General features: G+C 37.0%; 1 non-coding gene across 1 annotated transcript; it reads left to right on the top strand.

Moving 5' to 3' along the window:
- Nucleotides 1–5,276: 5,276 nt before the first annotated feature.
- Nucleotides 5,277–5,349, top strand: Trnaa-agc. The gene has a single exon. It is a non-coding gene; the product is annotated as a tRNA-Ala (tRNA).
- The last annotated feature ends 2,608 nt before the right edge of the window (nucleotides 5,350–7,957 follow it).

The following is a 7,957-nucleotide window of genomic DNA, read 5'->3' as shown; positions in this document are numbered from 1 at the left end:
TTACTTAATATGGCTGTGGTTTTAGATCCTTACGCTGTCAAAGACAAATCAGCTGCCTTATCAAGCTACTCGCCAATTTCGAGAAAATAATTGACACTCACTTGAATAGCCTGTTCTTATACTTTTTGAACTCCGTACATTAGAAATCTACGTTTTGCGAACATACGTGCGAGCACATTGAACATATACGCATATACATTAACACACACATAATGAAAGACAGCGAAAATTTAACATTGTGAAAAGCCCTTAAAATATTAAACAAAAACCTAGCGTCTCTTTTCATTTGTTGGGAATAGCAAAGATGTGAAATATCGCAACATGCAAGAAAACGAAGAAATGTAAATTACACTTACCTAACGAAGAAAGAAAATTTGAAAGAATGTAAAAGAAAATTACTTAGACAAAATGATTTATACATGGAAGCACTCCGTCGGTTACGACGATGAGGGTTCCGGTGGATTCGAATCAACGGAACAGCCTGCTCGTGAAATTAACGTGTAAGTGGCTGAGCACTCCACAGACACGTGTCCCCTTAACGTAGTTCTCGGGGATATTCAGCGTGACACAGAGAGTGACAAGGCCGGCCCTTTGAAATACAGGTACAACAGAAACAGGAAGTAAGAGTGAGAGAAAGTTATGGTGAAAGAGTACAGCAGGGATCACCACCACCCCCTGCCGGAGCCTCGTGGAGCTTTAGGTGTTTTCGCTCAATAAACACTCACAACGCCCGGTCTGGGAATCGAAACCGCGATCATATGACCGCGAGTCCGCTGTCCTAACCACTGGGCCATTGCGCCTCTACGATTTATACATAAACACACATACACACCTTTCAATGTCTCTATGTGTGCGAGCTAGCAGAAACGTTAGCACACCGGGCGAAATGCGTAGCCGTATTTCGTCTGCCGTTACGTTCTGAGTTCAAATTCCGCCGAGGTTGACTTTGCATTTCATCCTTTCGGGGTCGATTAATAAAGTATCAATTACACACTGGTGTCGATATAATCGACTTAATCCGTTTGTCTGTCCTTGTTTGTCCCTTCTGTGTTTAGTCCCTTGCGGGTAGTAAAGAAATAGGTATTTCATCTGCCGTTACGTTCTGAGTTCAAATTCCGCCGAGGTTGACTTTGCATTTCATCCTTTCGGAGTCGATTAATAAGTATCAGTTACGCACTGGTGTCGATATAATCGACTTAATCCGTTTGTCTGTCCTTGTTTGTCCCTTCTGTGTTTAGTCCCTTGTGGGTAGTAAAGAAATAGGTATTTCGTCTGCCGTTACGTTCTGATTTCAAATTCCGCCGAAGTAGACTTTGCTTTTCATCTTTTCGGGGTCGATTAAATAAGTACCAGTTACGCACTGTGGTCAATGTAACCGACTTAATTCGTTTGTCTGTCCTTGTTTGTCCCCTCTATGTGTAGCCCCTTGTGGGTAGTAAAGAAATAAAATGTATGTGTTTATATTTATGTGTATGTTTCAGTCATTTGGACAAATATTTTGAATATCCTAAAGAGATCTTATGAAATTAATAGAGCACGTGTGAGTGTGTGCGTGAATTGTAAATCAGTTTCAACAAAATGGAAAGATTATTTTAGTAAATCAACGAAAGATTAATTAGCTATATTATATTTCTGATTTTAGGACTTTTGAAAATTAATTCAATAACGAGGATGGTTATTAATAATAATTTCAAAACTTACGCCAGAGCGAAATAGATAGTCCAAAGTCACGGCAATATTTGAGTTCACCAATTAAGAATTATGGGATTGTTGATACGTTGTAGTCAGAATTTTTACGGGCCCAAAAGTCAAACCCGTTGAACCATTTATCTTGTCGTGTTAGCGACATCAATTACAAATAATTATTGAAAAAGAACTGATAGAAAGGGAGGGGAAAATTCAAATAAAAACATAATTTATTTTGAGTTTGGGTGAGGCCAGAAACAGATTATCCTATTTGTAAGTGTTTCAAATATTCAAGAAATAAACAATTTGGCCAACGAACGGGGCTCCGGAACGAGTCATACTCGCATGTAGAGATCCCGCTGCACGTTATTTATATACTCCGGAAGGAAAGGATGAAAAACGATGTCGAACTCTGAATGCAAATTTCCCGAATATTATTCGACAACGAATTTAATCCGACACTGTAACGATTCTACCAATGTACTTTCTATATTTCAGAGCGGAAAGTAAAACCGATGTATCTCCACGCTATTACAATGACATGCAAGATAAATCTGCACAATGTACATAAAATATCGGAATAATTTAACGCCTTCATAGACCAGTTCTATATCCGATGATGTTATCTGTTCACTCTTTTCTTCATTGACAGTTGCAACCACTTATTTCAGAATACTTCTGTTGTTTCTCTCGTCTCACAATAGATTTCATTTGTCTCATAATCTCACTCGAATTCTTTCATCTTGTTCCACTTTACTTTTGTATTGAAACTTTGCTTTCGCTTTGTGCGTTTCAGTTACACATTTGATTTTCTTCCCTTTATTACAAGAAAGCTTATTTTATTATAAATTTTTTCTGCTCTGCATCTTGTCATCAATGAACTGAACGTTTCTTCTTTTATAGCTTTCGTTTTTGTTTTTATCTCCGTCGGTGGAGAGTTATCCTATCCAGCAGTGTTTCTGCAACGTTTCAGCGACTCTCTCTGCTACCCGTGTCTGATCGACTGATATCGATCTAACTTTAGTCATCGTTATTGAGTAAGCTCTGTTCATTGTTACACTGACGAATACAATGTTTTCTTTACATCTCATTTGGGAGAATTTAAAATAAAAAAAGGACAGCGGTGGGAAAGGCGCAGATGACGGAGATGACGATGATGACGTCGAAAACGATGCTGACGATGGCGACGATGATAATGACGCTGGTGGCTGTATTGATAGCGGGAAAGATAAAAACCGTCGAGAAAATCGAGTAAAAGTAGTGGTAGTGATAGGAGGAGGGTGAGGAGAAAGAGGGGGAGAAAGAGGAGGAGAAGACGGAGGAGGGAGAGGCGGAGGAGAGGAAGAAGAAGAAGAAGAAAAAGAAGAAGAAGAAGAAAGAAAGAAAGAAAGAAATAAGAAAGAAAAGGAGAAAGTGAGAGTGTAAAAGATAGACAAACGTGGAATATAGTAATGAAGACCCTGAAGAATACAGAAAGATAAAGTAAAGCACACACACACACAGACACAGACACACAGACACACATACACACACATAAACACAGACACACATACACACACATACACACAAACAAAAAGGCATGAACAACAGTGTAAGTAAGTCTGGTTGTGTTCCTAAGATGCTTGTTTTTCTGCTACGTGGAAGCTGGTTCGATCCCATGGAGGGGCTTTTGCGGGATACGTATCTTCAATTCTAACGTCGAGTTTATTAATATTTTGCGAATTAATACTGAGATATGTATAGAGTTGTATATAATTGTGCGAGGGAGGGGTTTTGATGTTGAAAGACCTAGATCCCAAGACACATCTTATGATGCATCACAGAACATCTGTGAGAACAATATACGTACATACTCACACACACGTATATATATATATATATGTATATCAATGTTTGATTCTTATATCAAGTTATAACTAAAAAATAGTACTTTAGTAGCAAGTTATTAAAGTTTCAGAATGTTTAGGCTTCGCCCGCTCTCGCATGTCCGATGCGTTTAGCATCGTGTTTGTAATTGGTCGTGTAAGAGCACCGGACTCTCTACAGCTACAAAAGTGCAGCGATCATCGTATCGTTGACTCAGAAACTTCAAGTGCTGTATGTGAGTCTCAATAACTACACCACTCAGTATATATATATATATATATATATATATATATATATATATATATATATATATATATATATATATATATGTGTGTGTGTGTGTGTGTGTGTGTGTGTGTGTGTGTGTCTAAGCAGGGTCACTGCCTGTTCAGCATTCAAAATGGCAGTAGTTACTATAAACTTACATTTCTAAGACTTTCACCTCTGATGATGGGCCTTTGTACTTGAAATATATCAAGATTATATAACTTTCTCCTTTCGCATTCTGAGAAGCTCTCCATTATTTGCGATTTTACTTCTGTATGATAATGCTTCAATCAAAGTACAACGCTTCTTTTTACACATATATGATGGATACATTTGTAGACAATTCAGTGGCGATGTATACATGTAAAAAAATTAGTTTCCATTTATTAGCAGGGCATGACTTCGATTAAACGACCTCTTTACGATTGGTCCGTTACTGTTCCAATGCACTATTTTGCTCAACAAGGGATAAAGCAAATATGTAATGATTATATTTCATAAATAGTCTCTTCTCGGTTATATTACTTCTGTTACATCATCCGCCATATATTATTTTTTATTATTATTATTATTATTATTATTATTATTATTATTATTATTATTATTATTATTATTATTATTGTTGTTGTTGTTGTTGTTATTATTATTATTATTATTATTATATATTTCTATTCCTTAGACCACAGACCCCTGGTGGTTCACAAAGTTAGTACTGGGGTTCCGTGAACTAAATTTAAAATTTCATATATATATATATATATACATATATATATATATATATATATATATATATATATATATATATATATATATATATAATATATATATACATATATATACATATATACATACATATACATATATATATATATTATATATATATATATATATATATATATATATGTGTGTGTGTATGTATGTATATATATATATATATATAAGGATAAGCATATTAAAAGAGGTCAGTGAGAACACTCATTCCAAACGTACGAAATATAGTAACGACGCAAAACATACTGCAGAACCGGGATGTTAATTTAGTTATTGTAAGGCCGCATTTCGCTCTGCCAAGACTTCGAGCGTCCCATTCGATAAATTACATGCGTATATCTAGGCGTTGCAAATTTTTCTGGGTATCTTTTCCTTTGCCCTTTTCAGATCAGCCGGAGCTAAATCAATTTTATATATGTTTCCCCAGTGCAGCATAACAATCGAGCTTGCTAGTTTATATATTTGGCTTTTGTAACAATATATTAACTGTTCACATTTGCGTGTTATTACTTATTGTATAATATGCCAGCAGAGAGAATTGGACGTAGAATGAAGTACATGTTATATGTGTATTTGTGTGTATCTGTGTGTTTAATATATATTTATACACGTAAGTTATACACACAGACAGTTCTTTTGTTCGTGAATGATACAATGTAATGTAATAAGCGAGAGCAGGTACAGTCGGGGAATTAGCTCAGATGGTAGAGCGCTCGCTTAGCATGTGAGAGGTACCGGGATCGATACCCGGATTCTCCATTCTAATGTCATGTGTTTTTTTTCCCTTTCTTTTTCCAGTACCATATAATCTAACTCTCCTCCCGTCATTGGTACTGATATATAATAAAGGCGACGAGCTGGCAGTATCGTTAGCACGCCGGGCGAAATGCGTAGCCGTATTTCGTCTGCCGTTACGTTCTGAGTTCAAATTCCGCCCAGGTCGACTTTGCCTTTCATCCTTTCGGGGTCGATTAAATAAGTATCAGTTACGCACTAGGGTTCATAAAATCGACTTATTCCGTTTGTCTGTCCTTATTTGTCCTCTCTGTGTTTAGCCCCTTGTGAGTAGTAAAGAAATAGGTATTTCTCCCGTCGCTATATTTTGAATTAAAATTCCGCCGAGGTCGACTTTGCTTTTCAACATTTCGGGATCGATAAATTAAGTACCAGTGAAACACTGGAGTCGATGTAATCGACTCATCCCCTCCTACCAAACTGCTGTCCTTGTGGTAAAATTTGAAAACCAATATAATAATAATAATAATAATAATAATAATAATGATAATAATAGTAATAATAATAATAAGATGCCTTTCATCCTTTCGGGGACGATTAAATAAGTACCAGTTACGCACTAGGGTCGATATAATCGACTTAATCCGTTTGTCTCTGTCCTTGTTTGTCCCCTCTGTGTGTCCCCTCTTTACTGCCCTTGTGGGAAGTAAAGAAATAGGTATTTCATCTGTCTTTATGTTCTGAGTTCAAATTCCGCCGATGTCGTTTCGGGGTCGATAAATTAAGTACCAGTTGCGTACTAGGAGCAATCTAATCGACTTGCCCCTCCTCAAAAATTTCGGGCCTGTTGCCTGGAGTAAAAAAGAATATAAGGCCTACCACATGCATACATTTTGAGCTGGTTGGCAAATAAGAAGGCGTTAACTGGCAGAGTTGTTAGCAGACCGGTATTTCACGCGTCTTTATGTTTTGAGTTCAAATTCAGCGGAGGTCGACTTGTCTTTCATCCTTTCGGGTCGATAAAATAAGTACTAGTTGTGGCTGGTATCGCATAAATAACTAACTACTCTTGCGTAAGAGTATAGAAACTGCACCCTTCTGCCAAACCTGTGCGGCTGAGTAGGTTTATAAAACCAGTATGATCTCAAGTTCAAATTCATGCTCTGCTCATCAAATTCATGCTCTGCTCATGGTCGGTGGAGGGAACATACTGAAGCCTCCTTTGTGCAGTAGTGGACTGAATATAGGCAATATAATCCAATCCAATTAATACAAATAAGATTCATTCCAAACAAATTGACATGTATCTCTAGACTTTTCAGACGCTTACTACAAGAAAGTACTTTTAAGTATAGTTATAACCCAAAAGATTTATGGACCTTGTGGTGCTTTCAATAGGATCTCACTTTGGATGGAGGAAAACAAATGCATTAAACCGTTTTCAAACAGGTGAAGATGGCTAGCATTCTTAGAGAAAAAGAGCAGCTCCAAACGACAGAAGATTCCCTTCCATTATAGAACAACGTAAAACGGACAGCGGATGTATTCCGTACCGCCGAAAGTGGTCAGGAATGGACAGTTCTCCACCATCCAATTATAACCGAAAGATCTAATACATTCAACTATTTTAACGTCTGTAATTCAATAGAGTTTATTAAATATGTCATCAAATGTTATGACGAAACAAAACAACCGCGTTGGAGTTTATTGCAATATGGTGTTTCGTCCGCAGAGGAATCATAAAATACACATACACGGGTACATACATACTTTCTGTCTCACACACAGTTGGTTGGTAGGTTGATAGGCGGCGAGCTGGCAGAAACGTTAGCACGCCGGGCGAAATGCGTAGCCGTATTTCGTCTGCCGTTACGTTCTGAGTTCAAATTCCGCCCAGGTCAACTTTGCTTTTATCCTTTCGGTGTCGATAAATTAAGTACCAGTTACACATTGGGGTCGATGTAATCGACTTAATCCGTTTGTCTCTCCTTATTTGACCCCTCTATGTTTAGCCCCTTGCGGGCAATAAAGAAACAGGTAGATACGTAGATAGGTAAGTAGGTAAGTAGGAAGATAGGTAGGTAGGTAGATAAGTATGTATGTATGTACGTATGTACGTATGTATGTATGTACATATGTATGTATGTATGTATGTATGTATGTATGTATGTATGTATGTATGTATGTATGTATGTATGAATGTATGTATGTATGTATGTATGTATGTATGTATGTATGTATGTAGGTAGATAGGTAGGTAGGTAAATAGGTAGACAGGCAGGCAGGTAGGCAAGTAGGTTGGTAGAGATATGTATATGCACCAGTAGTGAGTACAATAGATACAACACGTAACAGACGGAACAAAAAAAAACGGCTAAATTTAGCCTTCATCAGCTCTCTTTCACTTACGAAATTTTGAAGTTTCAACACTTTGAGACAGATCCACTTACTTAGTAGTATGAACGGTGAATAGATACAACTTTTACTCAATCAATACAATGGAGATGAGACAAAGATCAAGGATATATAGTGGAATATCAGTGACAGGGGCGGAGAAAATGCAAAAGTAGAAAAAAGATGTATTTCAGAAAATATATTAAAAAGAAAACGTGTAAGCCTACTTATGATGAAA

The sequence above is a fragment of the Octopus sinensis genome, unplaced genomic scaffold (assembly GCF_006345805.1).
Source record: "Octopus sinensis unplaced genomic scaffold, ASM634580v1 Contig19218, whole genome shotgun sequence".
Classification (NCBI taxonomy): domain Eukaryota; kingdom Metazoa; phylum Mollusca; class Cephalopoda; order Octopoda; family Octopodidae; genus Octopus; species Octopus sinensis.
The sequence above is the reverse complement of the archived record's forward strand: the minus strand, read 5'-3'. Positions and strand labels throughout refer to the sequence as shown.